Source organism: Neofelis nebulosa, chromosome 8 (assembly GCF_028018385.1).
Source record: "Neofelis nebulosa isolate mNeoNeb1 chromosome 8, mNeoNeb1.pri, whole genome shotgun sequence".
Classification (NCBI taxonomy): domain Eukaryota; kingdom Metazoa; phylum Chordata; class Mammalia; order Carnivora; family Felidae; genus Neofelis; species Neofelis nebulosa.
Window position 1 is genome coordinate 25,457,287 of NC_080789.1, and position 16,811 is coordinate 25,474,097.

The 16,811-nt window shown below is 37.9% G+C and overlaps 1 protein-coding gene and 1 long non-coding RNA gene across 8 annotated transcripts in view; one reads left to right on the forward strand and one right to left on the reverse strand.

The window, feature by feature from the left end:
- The window catches only part of LOC131519069 (uncharacterized), a 49,855-nt gene that overhangs the window by 28,546 nt on the left and 4,498 nt on the right, over positions 1–16,811 (reverse strand). The window lies entirely within an intron of this gene.
- The window catches only part of USP44 (ubiquitin specific peptidase 44), a 56,106-nt gene that overhangs the window by 4,155 nt on the left and 35,140 nt on the right, over positions 1–16,811 (forward strand). For 5 of the 6 annotated variants that reach the window (XR_009265435.1, XM_058741748.1, XM_058741747.1 and 2 more), the window contains exon 3: positions 16,477–16,553. The exons of the other annotated variant lie outside the window; for it this stretch is intronic. The gene's annotated coding sequence lies outside the window, so the exon portion shown is untranslated. The remainder of the gene's footprint in view (positions 1–16,476; positions 16,554–16,811) is intronic. 6 annotated transcript variants of the gene reach the window in all.

A 16,811-nucleotide genomic window follows, 5' to 3' on the forward strand; every position in this document is an offset into this window, starting at 1 on the left:
ATTTGGGGGAGGGGGTCTTCTTCAATTTCTTTCATAAGCTTTCTATAGTTTTCAGTGTATAGATTTTTCACCTCTTTGATTAGGTTCATTCCTAGGTACTTAATGGTTTTTGGTATGAAAACTGTTTGCTAGAGAATTACAGAAGGATATTCTATACCAAAACTACACTCATGGGGCACCTGGCTGGCTCAGTTGGTAGAGTGTGTGACTCTTGATCTCCAGGTAGTGTGTTCAAGCCTCACTTTGGGCATAGACTTTACTTAAAAACAAAAACAAAAATTATACTCTTGATCTACATTACTACTCTTGCTCAACTTTCCAAAAAAGCATCTTCCTACAGTGGTTGCACTAACTGAAGAAAAAATGTTCACATTTTCTGCTTCTTTGCAATTACAGTAAAACTTTGGTTTGTGAGCATAGTTTAGTTTTGGAAACATGCTTGCAATCCAAAGCACTTGCATATCAAAGCAAATTTCAAGAACCATTGGCCCACTGTGATCATGTGACATTCAGCATCACATACTACTTGCATTGCAAGACATCACTCATTTATCAAGTTAAAATTTATTACAAATATTTGCTCATTTTAAGGAACACTTGCAGAACAAGTTATTCCAATCCAAAGTTTAACTGTATTCCTAAAAACACTCATTCACAGGAGCTAGAAACCTAGCTCTAGGACACAGTGGCTTAAAAAGCAAAAGCTACAGGAGGGCCTGGCTGGATCAATCAATGGAACGTGTGACTCTCAAACTGAGGTTGGAGCCCTACATTGGGTGTAGACAGTACTAACAAAATAAACTTAAAAAAATAAGTGAAATAAAATGTTTTTAAAAAGCAAAAGCTACACTAATGACATAAAAAAAGAATTTTATAGCATTGTTCAGTTTGTTCAGAAATGAAACAAACTTTTATGTATATATTTGAATTCAATTCTCTAGTTTATCTTCCTAATGAAATACCTGTTTTCCTAAGAATTGTAAGAAAAACAAAAATATTATCAGAGCATCTGAAGGCTTTTAACATTAAAATAAGCTATAAGCCACCAAATAGATGTTGTGTGTGGCATACCTAAAAGCAGACCCGAAGTTGAGAGCTGCCAGTTGTCTCAGTGTATGTATAGACCAAAGCACTGTACATAGTAGAAGTAAGTATACATAGGAATCTCTGGAGTCTTCCTGGATTCAAATCCTGGTGTTGCTACCTGTTAACTACATGACCTAAAACAAGTTACTTGATCTCCATACCTCAGTGTCTTCATTTCTAAATGGGAATAACAGTATATACTTCATGGGCTTAGTGTGAGGATTAAATGACAAAATACTTACAAAGCTGCATGCATAGTCCCTGGGCATAAAAGTGAGTGTTTATGAAATAATAGGTACCATTAACACAATAGCTCCCACTGGATAGGTGATAGACTTGTTAAATATTTTTAAATGAAATTTTTTAATAAAAACAATATATGCTTATTGTAGAATGTGGAAATGACTGCAAAGAATTTAAAAAGGATATTAATCACCCATAATCCTAACAATTAAAGAAAGGACTATTACATTTGGCATATTCTTTCCAAATATTTTTTTCTTGTATATTTTTCCATGGTTGAGGATCATATGTTCACAGTCTGGTAGATTGAGGAATAGGTTTAGAGCTGCACCTTCTTCAGTGTCATAGGTGAGATGACAGATACCATGAAAAACTATATTTTCCTCTCTTTCATTATCTTTTTTTTTTTTTAATTTTTTTTTTCAACGTTTTTTATTTATTTTTGGGACAGAGAGAGACATAGCATGAAGGGGGGAGGGGCAGAGAGAGAGGGAGACACAGAATCGGAAACAGGCTCCAGGCTCTGAGCCATCAGCCCAGAGCCCGACGCGGGGCTCGAACTCACGGACCGCGAGATCGTGACCTGGCTGAAGTCGGACGCTTAACCGACTGCGCCACCCAGGCGCCCCTCTTTCATTATCTTTTTTTTCCAGGACTTTACTATCTACAGAGTAAAGACATAGCCCTGTAATCCTTGGCTACTTTTTTTTTTTAAGATTTTATTGGTAAGTAATCTCTACATCCAACATGGGGTTCAAGCAACCCCAAGATGATCAAAAGTTACATGCTCTAGTTCTACCAACTGAGCCAGCCAGGTGCCCCTCCCTGGCTTTTTAATGCGAACTTTCTCACTTTCAAATGTACATCTCCTTTCTAAGCACCTCAGGAGGTGAGGTACCCACTTCTGTAACCCAAACTTCTCTTCTCCCTTTTTCTCCAGTGCCAGACTGGCCCTGAAGAATTCCTACCCTGGACTGTGCAGAGACAGATGTCTAGAAATGGAGCTTCTTCCCACCATTATTTCCTTTAACATTTTTTAACTATAAAAATTACATAAAGTGGGACACCTGAGTGACTCAGTTAAGTATCTGACTCTTGATTGCAGCACAGGTCATGATCTCATGGTTTGTGAGTTCAAGCCCCACATCAGGGTTCTCTCTCTCCCTCCCTCTCTCTGTCCCTCTTCTACTCACACGTGTGCACTCTCTCTCTCAAAATAAATAAATAAACATTTTTTTGAAAATTACATAAAAGGGGCGCCTGGGTGGCGCAGTCGGTTAAGCGTCCGACTTCAGCCAGGTCACGATCTCGCGGTCCGTGAGTTCGAGCCCCGCGTCAGGCTCTGGGCTGATGGCTCGGAGCCTGGAGCCTGTTTCCGATTCTGTGACTCCCTCTCTCTCTGCCCCTCCCCCGTTCATGCTCTGTCTCTCTCTGTCCCAAAAATAAATAAAAAACGTTGAAAAAAAAAAATTAAAAAAAAAAAAAAGAAAATTACATAAAACTTCATAGAAATAATTACCCACTTGTCCCTATGTTAGATGTATAGCAAACAGCAGCATCTGGCTGGCTCAGTCAGAAGGCCATGCAACTCTTGATCTCGAGGTCATGAGTTCAAGCCCCACATTTGGTATGGTGATTACTAAAAAAAATTAATAAACTTAAAAAAAATTTAAGAACAAATAAATAAAGATGTATGACCAATATAACTTTAAACTGGATCATCAAGAAATTGATCTCTACTCTATAATAAGGCACAATGGTTGTCAGAGTTACAAATCATCATCTGCTACCATCTAATCTAGTACCTTTTTTTTTCAAGATTTTATTTTTGGGGTGCCTGGGTAGCTTAGTTGGTTAAGCATCCAACTCTTGATTTTGGCTCAGGCCATGATCTCATGGCCATGAGATTGAGCCCCACATTGGGCTCTGTACTGGGAGTGGAGCCTGCTTAAGATTCTCTCTCTACCTCTCCCTTTGCCCCTCTGTCCCTTGCTTGTGTGCAAGTGTGTACTCTCTCAAAAAATGTATGTATATATTTTTTATTTTTAAGTAATCTATATACCCAACATGAGACTCAGACTTAACAACCCTGAAATCAAGAGTTGAATGTTCTACCAACTAAGCCAGCCAGGCAACCCTCTAATCTAGTACTTTTAACTCTGTAGTTCATTCTTACTATAGCTATTGCTATCTTCAGCAACAAAGTACATCACCATAATAAGGTACTAACACCACTATCAGCAAACACATACCATTTATCATGCACCTAAGTAATTGGCTATGTCTATTTTTACATATATTAGCTCATTCAATCCTCAGAACAACTCTGTGAGATCACCCATTTCACAGGTAAAGAGAATCTGAATGAAGGTCTGTTTTGACTCCAAAATCACTGAAATTTTTTTCTAATTAATACTCTGAAAATCCTTCCTGGTCACACCTAGTTCCAGAGTTTTGACACGACAACACTTCATAATACTCTAACACAATCTTTTTTTAATGTTTATTTATTTATTTAGAGGGGGGTTGGGGCACGGAGAGAGTCCCAAGCAGGCTCCACACCATCAGCACAGAGTCTGACTCAGGGCTCAATCCCACAACTGTGAGATCATGACCAAAGCCAAAATCAAGAGTCAGACACTTAACCAACTGAGCCACCCAGGTGCCCCTCTAATACAGTCTTTTATTTAAAAAAAAAAAAAATTTTTTTTTAACATTTATTTATTTTTGAGACAGAGAGAGACACAGCATGAACGGGGGAGGGGCAGAGAGAGAAGGAGACACAGAATCGGAAGCAAGCTCCAGGCTCTGAGGCATCAGCCCAGAGCCCGACGCGGGGCTCGAACCCGCAGACCGCGAGATCGTGACCTGAGCTGAAGTCAGACGCTTAACCGACTGAGCCACCCAGGCGCCCCTAATACAGTCTTTTAGATTCATGCTAGAATATTAGACTTTTAGAGAGATAAAGACTTATAAATTACAACTGTGTCTGGGAAGTCAGTCCTCTTTGAAAGAGAATAGTTTCTGGGGGAAGAAAACATGAAGTGAGAAACACGGAAAAGATGCTTGTCCAACCAGCCAAATTAGCTAAATCAATCCTAGAAGCAGCTGATCACAGACAGTACAAGCACAGCTTCACCAAAAAAACGTTGGCCTTGAAGTCCCATGTGCACTTGTTTTAGCAATCTCCTACTGACTCTTTGAGAGTCTTTGTAAATGTCAACTCCTTGTCAAATTTTCTGCTCCCCATCCTCATCCTCATCCCACCTCACATTCTCTCCATTTTCCCATAGCACTTTGTAAATGTCTCTATTGTGACACTACAATGAATTTACCTATCCATACCTCAAGCCTGTGAGGGAAGGGGTTACCATATCTTATGTTTGTGTTCCCAGTGTACCACGTAGTGCCTGGAACATGTGGACGGAATGAAGGACTGATGAATGAGTCAACGAATGAATGAAATGGAAAAGCAAAAATAGAACTAAAAGTTAGGAATAAAAAGAACAATGAGGGGGCACCTGGCTGGCTCAGTCCAAAGAGCATGTGACTCTCAATGTCAGGGTGTGAGCTCAAGCCCCATGTTGGGTGTAGAGATTACTTAAATAACGAACAAAAAAATAAATAAATACTTTTAAACAAACCAATGAGTTTTCAATAACTAAGAAGTTCCTTTATTTAGTCATACCCCTTCATTTTACAGAAGAAAAAACAAACTTGTGGGGCACCTGGGTGGCTCAGTCGTTTAAAGTATCTGACTTCAGCTCAGGTCACCCTGCTTTGGATTCTGTGTCTCCCTCTCTCTCTGCCCCTCCCCTGCTCATACTCTCTCTCTCTCTCTCTCTCTCTCTCAAAAATAAATAAAACATTAAAAAATTATTTAAAAAAAAAAAGAAAGAAAAAACAAACTTGTTATTAGTTAAATGACTTGTCTATACTAGTTACTATCAGGGGCACCTGGCTGGCTCAGTTGGTAGAGCATGACTCTAGATTTTAGAGTCATGAGTTTGAGCCCATGTTGGGCATGGAGCCTACTTAAAAAAACAATAACAACAACAACAAATTAGTTAATGTCAGAAGCAGGACTAGAACACAACAGGTCTATTAACCTCAACTTTTTGTTTCCCTGATCTTTTCTCATCATTATAACACTGATCACACTGTATTGCCAGTCTTCCCCAGCACATCGAGCTCCTTGAAGGCAGTAACAATGTCTTATTGATCTCTAATCTATCCCTTGATTATAAACGCTGAAGGTAATGAATATAGTCCTCTGTGCCATAAAAATGACCTCAAAATCAGATATGTGGGTTTGCAATCCCCTTTAACACCACTTCTATACTAATTTCCACACTGTCAGAGATACCTGAATGAATTTTAGTGAAACAGTGAAATAACCCTGAGTTTTAAAACCAAACACACCTGAGTTTAAATGTCAGTTCTGAAATTTATTGTGATGTCAGGCATACTATTTAAAATTTCAGAGCTCAATTACTTCACCTGTAACCCAGATCAGAAAGGCTAAGAGGACAGGTAATAACATCTATCCTGCAAACTAGCATATTATAGGTGTTCAATTAAAGGGTCATTATGTTATTGTTGTTATTGTTAATTAACAAATTAGTGAATTCATTCATTACAACATGGAGCATTTTTTCAACTTCTCTCTGCATATCACCTGTCCTTTAAACCATTTCCAGGCAGATTTCTCTAGAAATTTTCTGAGTGATAACTGCTATTTCCTGACTTCACACAATACTGAGTGGCCAATACACAACTTTTAGCATTGGATTATAAATTCTATCTTGTGCTATTCTCTAATTTTTTATTATGCACATCTCATTTTTCTCAAGTTGTAAGGTTTTTGACTATGTAATAAGGGTAATATGTAATATGTAATAGGGTAGCATAGAGAGAATAGAAGCAGAGAATTGAGTATAGAGGCTAATTATAATAGTGCTGACAAGGAATGATAAGAATGAGAGCTGGGGCAGTGGCATTGAAAAAAGAAATGGGACTCAGGGACACTTAAATGATAGAACTGGCAAGATTTGGCCCCTGATTCAATGTGATGGGTAATGCTGGGTTGGGGAATAAAAGATGATCCTAAGGTATCTAAAATAAATGGTTGACTAGATGATGATTCTATTATCTAAAATAAGGAGTAAAATAAAAAGAAGAGATTGGAGACTGGGAGTGGGAGAAGGAAGGACAAAAGGTATTAAAGACATGTTAAATCTTTTGCAAGTAGGCACAAGTGGGCAATAAAAAGAGAGAGAAAAAGATCTAAAATACTGAAAACTCTTGGTTGGAGAAATTTCCTCAGGAAATAAAGCAGCTTCTGAACCTAAGCTGTACAAGATATAAAAGAGACTGAGGTTGGGCAGAGAGGATACAGAAGCAGGTAGGTTGTCCAGTGAGGCCCTGCAGGGCAGAAATAGACTCAGATGGTAAATGTTATAAGTAAATAAATTTTTATTTGCCCTAAGGGAGAATTTTCTAAAAACATGAGGTTTCTGAGTCACCAAATCTTGGAGGAAACAGCTGTCCTTTGGGATCCAGGGAGCTATGTATCCCATTGTATGACTCTGGACCAGTCATTTCGCCCCAGCTTCCACTGTCCTATCTGCAAATTTCAGACTAAAGCCATTATCCTTATTATTCAGATTAGTGCTTATTAGGACACTTCCTGTATCACTGAGTATAACCAAAGAAACAGATTCGTGGCCATCAATGCATTTCACATAAAATACAGATGGAGTAAATAAGGATACAGCTCAGATCAGGAAGATGAGTAAAGCTTTAATTATGAACCAGTTGATCCCTACACCCATCCTACAATGAGTAGCTTAGAAAGCACATACATTTCTGTTTCTTCTTTGAGACTGTCTTATCTGTTTTTCTGTCCATTCTCCAAGGTCATGAGTTTACCTATTTATGACTGAATACATTTTGGTGGAAGAGCTTCTATAATTATGATAGAATGACATCTCAGTTGATTTGGACACCTTTAAATGTAGGTCAAATTAGCTTGGCAAGGAAGCAATCTAGCAGGAAATAAACTACAGGTAAAATTCTCTAAATCAATTTTTCTCATTATATCTATACAAATTCTTCTTGGAGATGCTAACACTATCTTCTGTTTAATTTAGACAGTCAGGTTTAAGGACTTTTTTTCAAAAGTAGACAAGTTGAGAGGTGGGAAGTGCTTTAATAACTATCTCTCAAAAGAAATCACTTCCATGGTATCTATAAAGTACACTTCAGAGAACAATGGTATCTATAAGGTACGCATGCTGTGAAGAACAATGGCTGATCATAGGAAGACTTGTTTTCTAATCCCAGGTCTGATCAATGCCGTGTGGCTTCAGACAAGTCACTTAATATCTTAATAATTTCCTCAGCTATATAATGATAAATATGAAGAAAGATAATGTGAAAATTCTTTGAGATATAAATTGTCTGCAATGAAAGGCTTTATAACTAATGCACAATTCCTCCTTTCCTCAATCTATTTATATAGATATGAGGTCCTTAATATATCTTTGAGATAACTCATAATCCTCTCCTCCCTCCATTAGATTTGTTAATCAAACGATTGAAAGTATTTTGGTAGATGGGGTGCCTGGCTGGCTCAGTCGGTTGAGTGTCCGACTTTGGCTCAGGTCATGATCTCATGGCTCATGAGTTCAAGCCCTGTGTCGGGCTCTGTGCTGGCAGCTCAGAGGCTGGAGCCTGCATCTGATTCTGTGTCTCCCTCTCTCTGCCCCTCCCCGGTTCGTGTTCATGCTCTCTCCTCTCTCTCTCTCTCTCTCTCTCTGCCCTCTCTCTCTCTCTCTCTCTCTCTCACACACACACACACACACACACACACACAAATAAAAATAAACAAAAAAAATTTTGAAAGTACTTTGGTAGATAGGTAAAAGATTTAGTGACAAAATCTGCTAAAAGAAGAAAGCCAAATGCCTCTGAAAAAAGGTAAGGGTATCTTAAATGAAAAAAATCAAAGACTATATATACATTTAATGTGTTTGTAAGACATACTCTGTCTTTATTATTTTTCAGATCTGTCAGTTAAAAAATGAAAGTAGTGGTGTAATATACTCAAGAGGTTTAATATTATGTTAATCAAAGCTGACAACTGTGAAAACCATTTATTTTTGTATGTGAACCACTAATTTCAGATGAAATCTAAAATACTCAAGTCCCAATTATTATTAACACTGAAATGCCAACAAAAACCTTAAGGAAATCTTTTGTAGCTAGATTATACTGTTATGCATTTATTTGAGAAACTAAAACATGTATGTAACTAATGTATCTAAATCCTACTGTATCACTGCAAAGGCTCCAATAAAATCTACTTGGTCAAAATTTGAGCAAATTATACTACATAACTTAATTTAAAATCTATGTTGTCATTCATCAAATTCTGATAACTATACTATGCAATTTAGCGTATGTGGTTAGAGCATTGCCTAGACTCAACAAATCCAAAGTTGCATTCCCATTCCTCCTGGAGCCAGTTGACTTGAAAAGGAGAAAAATATCAGTAACCTAGCACAGCTTGCTTTCTATCCACTTTCTCTGATTTTGGTGAAAACTGAGTTCAAAGGACACTTGATAAAATTGTGGATGAATAGCCTGTGTAAAAAAACTACCTGAAATGCCACCTTCACAAACAAAGTACAGTACTCCCTCAAAATATAAATAAATGGAATAAAACAAATAAACTTTCCTTCTCTAAATATAGGGAACAGAGCATGTCGTGATCCAGTTTAGGTCTGCCTCTCCACTGCTAAATCTAACACCTCCAGAGAAGATCCTAGTCTGATGTGTGAATATAAATAAATTGATTAAATCCTGAACATGTTTCCTCCTCAACTGTAAAATGAGGATAATAATACTGACCTCCTTAGGACAATTGTGAGAATTACAGTAAGCAGTGACTATAAGCTAACTATTAAGTGAAAGCAGCAATATAGTAGCAGCAGCAGCAGCAGCCATAGTTATCATTCTGTCCTGATACATAGGGGATCATGTACAGGTCTAAGAATAAAATCTAAGAGTGTATTTTAAGAAGGAAAAGGTGATCAACTTTAGCATATTTTTGGTGAAGGAAGATCAATGGTTTTTGAATTTGACCAGGAAGAAATTGCTGGGGAGCTTGTTTTAAAAGAATATTTTCAGGGACACCTACCTGGGTGGCTCAGCCAGTTAAGCATTCGACTTCAGCTCAGGTCATGATCTCAAGGTTCCTGAGTTTAAGCCCCGCACTGGGCTCTTGGCTGTTAGCACAGAGCCCACTTTAGATCCTCTGTCCCCCTCTTTCACTGCCCCCCTCTGCTCATGTTCTGTCTCTCAAAAATAGGCATTTAAAAATAAGTAAATGAAAGAATATTTTCAAAGCAGTAAGGTGAGAAGCCTGATTGTAGGTGGCTAATGAAAAGAAAATGGAGATGGCAGTTATAAACCAGGCATTTTCAACATCCACCAATCACTATCATAGAGTCATGATGATTTTTTTTAAATCAGAGGACTTATATTTCTAGGCTTTTTATTATAGTTCTCATTTACAGAGAGTTTTAGGATTGAGAAAAATAATTACTAAGATTGTCTTGTTGCCATTGTTCTAACTCACAAAATGTTCTTAGTGGTTGACAATGTAGAAAACTATTGAGGTTATTTGGTAAAGAGTACACTGATGATGAATTTAAAACTGATAGGTAAAGTGGGCAGGGGGAGGCAAACCATAGCTCTAAGTAGACAGGAGACTGAAGAAAAATGAATTTTTATTGATTGTAATGAAACATGGTTTCAAGGCAACTATTCTCGGGGTTTTGTAACTAGGTAGCATGCCGGAGTCTCATTCGTTATTGGAATTAACCAGACAAATCACTCCACCAGCTAAGAACGGCCATGCACCACCACCCACAGAATCAAGAAAGAGATATCAATCTGTCAATCCTGTCCATGCCTTTGGTTTCCTGTGTTGAGTCAAATTAAGCAGGAGGTTCCACTCCTGGTGGCAACCCTCTGCCAATTCCTTTAAGTTTCAGCTTTGCAACCATACTCTCCCCCTGCCCCTCCCCCACTCCCATGCCCAACCAGAATCCAAAGACTTTGGTTTCCCAGAAGCTGCACCAATGCATCACCAGTCGGCATCATTTATGTTCAGAACTATGGCAACTATCTCTGTGCCTTTGAGATCTACTGATATAAGCCTCTCATTGATGATATAAGGGAGAAGAGAAATTAAGGGGTTGAGACAGGAAGCTATACATCAAGCGATTTCTTTCAAGATGTGGAAAACTGGATGTTTAAAAGCAGAGGTTTAGGAGCCAGTGAAAAGGAAGAGAACAAAGAAATGTTAGAAGAAGCAGAAAAGCTTAGCAACAAAGTACCTCACATATTAGGATAGGATAAGATTCAATAATAATAATAGCACCTCACATTTATTGGGAACTATCATTTAAAAATTTTGTTATATCTTTGTGTTATGCATAGTAGCAGCTAGTAGAAATACCACAATTCTGATTTTACTGGTGTCAATAAAAAATCTGCAAATTATATAGAAAGATCATTTATCCACCTTTTGGACTTAAGTTTTACTTTGAATTCATGTAGTACTTCATAGTTTACAAAAGCATTTACATAATCCTCAAAACGACATGAATCTGCTGAATCAGTTTTGTAATTCCCATTTTCAGAGAGAATCTCAAGCAGATTCCATGCCCCACGCAAAGCCAAAAGTGGGGCTTGATCCCCCAACCAGGAGATCATGACCTGAGCTGAAATCAAGAGATGGAGGCTTAACCAACTGAGCCACCCAGGCTTTTTTTTGTTTCTCTTAAGTCCACAGTTGATCATGAAGAAAGAATTCTTACATTTTCGGTAGATATTTAAAGTATTGGACTTACTAACTAGCATTCATCTTAAGATAAAATGGTGTTTTTTTTTTTTAATGTTTACTTATTTATTTTGAGAGAGAGTGAGCACAAGCAGGTGAGGAGTAGAGAGAGGGAGAGAAAGCGAAAATCCCAAGCAGGATCTGCACTGCCAGTGCAGACCCTGATGCAGGGCTTCAACTCATGAGCCATGAGATCATGACCTGAGCTGAAATCAAGAGTTGGACACTTAAGCAACCGAGCCACCTAGGTGCCCCTTAAGATAAAACATTTTATGTTCATTCAGATTTCCTCTATTTACCCAAAGACCCAGTGAGTGCCTGATGCTGTTCCTCTCCTAATCAGGCCTCTCCAAGGCAACGCAATATTTATGCGTGTTTCCCATTTTCCCTGTCATCCCCCAAATTTAAAAATCTATTTCCCATTATCTTCACAGCACTGTTAATTTATCTAATTCACTAATTTGCAATAAGATACTAAAACTGTTAGGAGCTTGGGGTGCCTGGCTGGCTCAAGAATCAGGGAACATGTGACTCTTGATCTTGAAATCATGGGTTCAGGCCCCATGTTGGGCGTGGAGCTTTCTTGGGGAAAAACAACAACAACAACAAACTAATAGGAACTTAAAAAATTATCCCCCTCTCCCCCAGATTTGCATTTTAACCTGGGGTCTTAAATTGTTTTAATAATATGGGCATTTCTAACCCTCATAATGGAGCCAAGGTAATTTGGTTTTTCCTGGCATCCCATCACACCAACACAACAAAGGCATACTTTATAGTACTTTTTGTAAAAATAATGTACATTACATGTACATCAGTATTAAACAAAAAGGGAGAAAACTATTCATAATAAGACTAGTCAAAATTATAATCCTCTTGCCCAGTGTGATTGACTAATAATAATGTTAAAGCTAGATTTTGTCTTAATTCAATAAAATGTTATAAGCATAAGCAAGTAAGTTAAATGTTTAAGTCATTCTTTAATATTATCATTGGTTTTTATGAAAAGAAGAAGTAACTTCATAAGTATTCAATAGTGAATTTATACAAATTTCCTTCTGTGATCAATCCCAAGTCATTTTAGAATTTTCATGCAAATAGATGAAAGAAAACTTCATTGTTGCTAAAACGACTTCTTTATGCCACCTTTTGTCTTCTGATTGACTCATCTTTCATTATTTTTCTATAGACCAGGAATCATATATTTAGTTTAAAAATTAAGAAACCTCGGGGCGCCTGGGTGGCTCAGTCGGTTAAGCGTCTGACTTCGGCTCCGGTCATGATCTCGCGGTCCGTGAGTTTGAGCCCTGCGTTGGGCTCTGTGCTGACAGCTCAGAGCCTGGAGCCTGTTTCCGATTCTGTGTCTCCCTCTCTCTGACCCTCCCCTGTTCGTGCTGTCTCTCCCTGTCTCAAAAATAAACAAAACGTTAAAAAAAATTAAAAAAAAAATTAAGAAACCTCTACCAAGCATCCGTTCTGCTTAGTTTTGTAAATATTAGTTTAAAGACCAAAGATAAAATGAAATAGATGGAGGCTATCTGCCTTACATACAACCTCCTTTCCTTTTAAGAATTTCCTGTGGAAATGCGGTTTTCTAGAACTTCATCTCTGGTTAACCGAGCAAGGAGAAGCTTACAGACACAAACAGATGGCTAAACCAATGACTGTCACCAGGAGGGCCCTATGGCCTGAAAGGAAGTCACCTTAAGACAACAGAGAAAAGCAGGGTGATCATCCTAGCTCTTGCACATGAAGAATTGTTAGCTTTTTTAAGATTTATTTTTAAAAAAAAATTTTTTTAACGTTTTATTTATTTTTGATACAGGGAGAGACAGAGCATGAACAGGGGAGGGTCAGAGAGAGGGAGACACAGAATCTGAAACAGGCTCTAGGCTCTGAGCTGTCAGCACAGAGCCCGACGCGGGGCTCGAACTCACGGACCATGAGATCATGACCTGAGCCGAAGGCGGCCGCTTAACCGACTGAGCCACCCAGGCACCCCTTTAAGATTTATTTTTAAATAATCTCTACATCCAACATGGGGCTCAAACTTACAACCCTGAGATCAAGAGTCACGTGCTCTCTCTATGGAGTCAGCCAGGCACCCCAGAATCGTTAGCTCTTTTTACTGCATGCATATATACTGAATCTACAGTATATATGAGGTATATATATGAGTATGAGGTTTCCTTTATATGCTGCAGTACCTTACTACATTAATCGCTGCTTTATACTCAGCTTTCTTTTTTTTTTTGCAACACTAAAGGATTTCAGTTTCCAAAGGGTTTGTGAAGATGTAAATAATTATACAAACAATTATGATTAACCACTTTTCTTAATTGTTTTTTTTTTAAATGAGTTTAGGGGTGCCTGGGTGTGCTCAGTCCGTTAAGCACCTGACTCTTGATTTCAGCTCAGGTCATGATTTCATGGTTCGTGGGTTCAAGCCCACATCAGGCTCTGCACTGACACTGGGGAGCCTGCTTGGGATTCTCTGTCTTCCTCTCTCTCTGCCCCTCCCCTGCTGGCTCTCTCTCTCTTAAAAATAAACACTTTTTTAAAATTAAAAAAATATATACAGGTTTAAAAATATGTACAGGGGTGCCTGGGTGGCTCAGTCGGTTAAGCACAGGATTTTGTTTAGGTCATAATCTCACGGTTTGTGAGTTCAAGCCCCACATCAGGCTCTCTGTTATCAGTACAGAGCCCACTTCAGATGCTCTGTCTCCCTCTCTCTCTGTCCCCCCCTCTCTCAAAATTAAATATACAGTATTTAATTACATGTACAGTATAAAATAAAATTTAGGTACCCCAATCATCTTCCCTCATGAAATTATTTTCCCTCATGAGGGATGCCTGGCTGGCTCAGTTGGAAGAGCATGTGACTCCTGATCTCAGGGTCATGAGTTCAAGCCCCACATTGGGTATAGAGATTACTTAAATAAAACTTTAAAAAAAAAAAAAAAGATTACTTTCCTTCATGAAAGATACTTTTAGTATCTTTTTGGCATGGTTTACTAAAGCTTTATAGGGGCGCCTGGGTGGCGCAGTCGGTTAAGCGTCCGACTTCAGCCAGGTCACGATCTCGCGGTCCGTGAGTTCGAGCCCCGCGTCAGGCTCTGGGCTGATGGCTCGGAGCCTGGAGCCTGTTTCCGATTCTGTGTCTCCCTCTCTCTCTGCCCCTCCCCCGTTCATGCTCTGTCTCTCTCTGTCCCAAAAATAAATAAAAAATGTTGAAAAAAAAAAAATAAAGCTTTATAAGTTAGAATTTCCAATTCTAACCCTTTTCCTTTCTCTCTCTGCTTCTCTAGATCCTTTCCCTGCTTGCTATGAGAAAAGGAGGCTAAAACTTTGTTCTACATGTTTCTTATAATATCATAACTAATTTTAACCTTTATGGTATTTATCCTCCAATTAGCTATTACTTTAGTAAAAAGTAAACCTCAGGTTAAAGGGTTATAAATATGAACAAATCTCAGTTCCTGACCTCAAGGAAATTTACAGGGCAGTAATGATCCTGAGAGAAATAATGGTAAGTACATTTACTTTTCTCTTTATACTTTAGGAAGGGTTTAAACATGCAAAAGTTCATTTGATGTTTAAAACATCCTTGTAAGGAAGATAGGACAGATACTATTTCCCTAACTTTACAGAGGAGATAAAAGTAAAACATGCAACACATTTAAAGAACTAAAAATATTTAGATAAACTGTCATACATTGTGATTATAACTAGATAAACATGTTATAACATTATACACACACATACATCCTTAACTTATCCTTAGAAAGGCATCCAGGCTTAAGAAAATATCTCATTTGTTTTCCACAATGCTTAAAATCTCATCTTTTAAATTTATTTATTTATTTATTCATTCATTCATTCATTCAGATTTTATTTTTAAGTAATCTCTACACCCAATGTGGGGCTCAAATCACAACTCCGAGATCAAGAGTCTCTCACTCCACCGACTTGAGCCAGCATGGACCCCTAAAATCTCATTTTATAATCCCATACTCAGTGTCTATAGGAGGTTCCATTATAAATAGTCAGAAATGCAAAAAACATTACTAAACACTAGAATTTACTACATGATAACTGGGCTCCTTAGAAAATGGAAGTTTGGAGTAAAGAGTCCTAGAATAACGTGGGAAATGATTTATTGGGAAAAAAGAAAAAAAAGCCTTGATAAACTGATATAAAGCCCTGGGCACAAGCAGCCTGTGGATTCCTGAAAAAATTGAGTAGGATGGAGGTGGAGAAGATATTAAAAGGAGAGACAAAATGACTATTTTACAATTTTGCTGCTGTTAATGACAAAACCCCGGGCTCCTTTTCAATTTCTAGTAGGCATATGTTGTACTTTTCAAGGTATAAGCTTCCCTCACAGGCCACTAAATAAACACTTACCAGCCCTTTAAAATTAAATCAGTTTGGGGGTCTTCTACTTTTTAACTTGCATTTGCCTCCCTTACCTGCCACCACCCTCATTCTTTGTTTCTTAGAATTAAAAAAGCCTAGGGGCATCTGGTTGGCTCAGTTGGTAGAGCATGTGACTCTCAATCTCAAGGTAGTGAGTTCAAGCCCCACAATGGGCATGGAGCCTACTCAGAAAAAGAAACTAAAAAAAAGAAAGAATTTAAAAGAGCTAATTCTAAAGCCATTTTCTTTCTGCTCATGTTCCACTCTCTATATTCACCTACTAAGACCATATGTTGTCATCTGCTGTTCTAATATTCCTCTCTCAACTCTTTTCTTACATATTTGCCTCAAATTTAAGGTTTTTGGGTGACTCTATTTTTAAAAAATCAACAGCAGGGTGTTGTTACACCTTAATCAGACTTTAGGTCTGAGTCTTTTAGTATTTTCTTTACCTACTTTCTCCATTCAATCCTTTATTTCTTCCTAACATTGAAATGAAGGTCATGGACATGTCAGTGCCTAGCATAGTGCCAGGCACATAGGTGTTCAAAAAATATTTGTCAAATGAATCTTTCATAGCTTTAAAATTATTGATAGGAACATTTAGTCTGTAAAACTGAAAATTCTTGGAAGCAGTTTTCTCAAAGTTAACAAAACCCTAAACTCTTCTTTAATAGACAATTAGGATTCCCAAGATATTTCTCATTTTAATAAAAGACTGGAATAGAAAATTCTAAAAATCAACACAAAGATTAAAAAGCAGCCCTAAGATTAACAAAATTTTGTGTTTTGTCTTCCTTTAATTCATTCAGACTCTGACGATCCAAGAAACAACCAGTTAGTGTTGTATCTACTTCAGAAGTTGGATCGATCTGGCCTCAGAATGGAGGTATCAAAGTCATTAAAATTTTATCTTGTTAGGAAACTGTACTTACCTTAGAAAAAAAAGCAAATTGACGTTTCTCCCAATTTAGGAACTGTGGAAACAAGGGAAACCACTACACATCATTTCCACAATGCCCTATTATGCGAGAGAACATCTAATTTTGTTAATTCATTAAGCATTTTAAGAGTATTTTTGGCCATCACTATACTAAGGAGCTGTAGAGAGACACACAGTGGAGCCAGTGCACATTCCTTCTCCCCA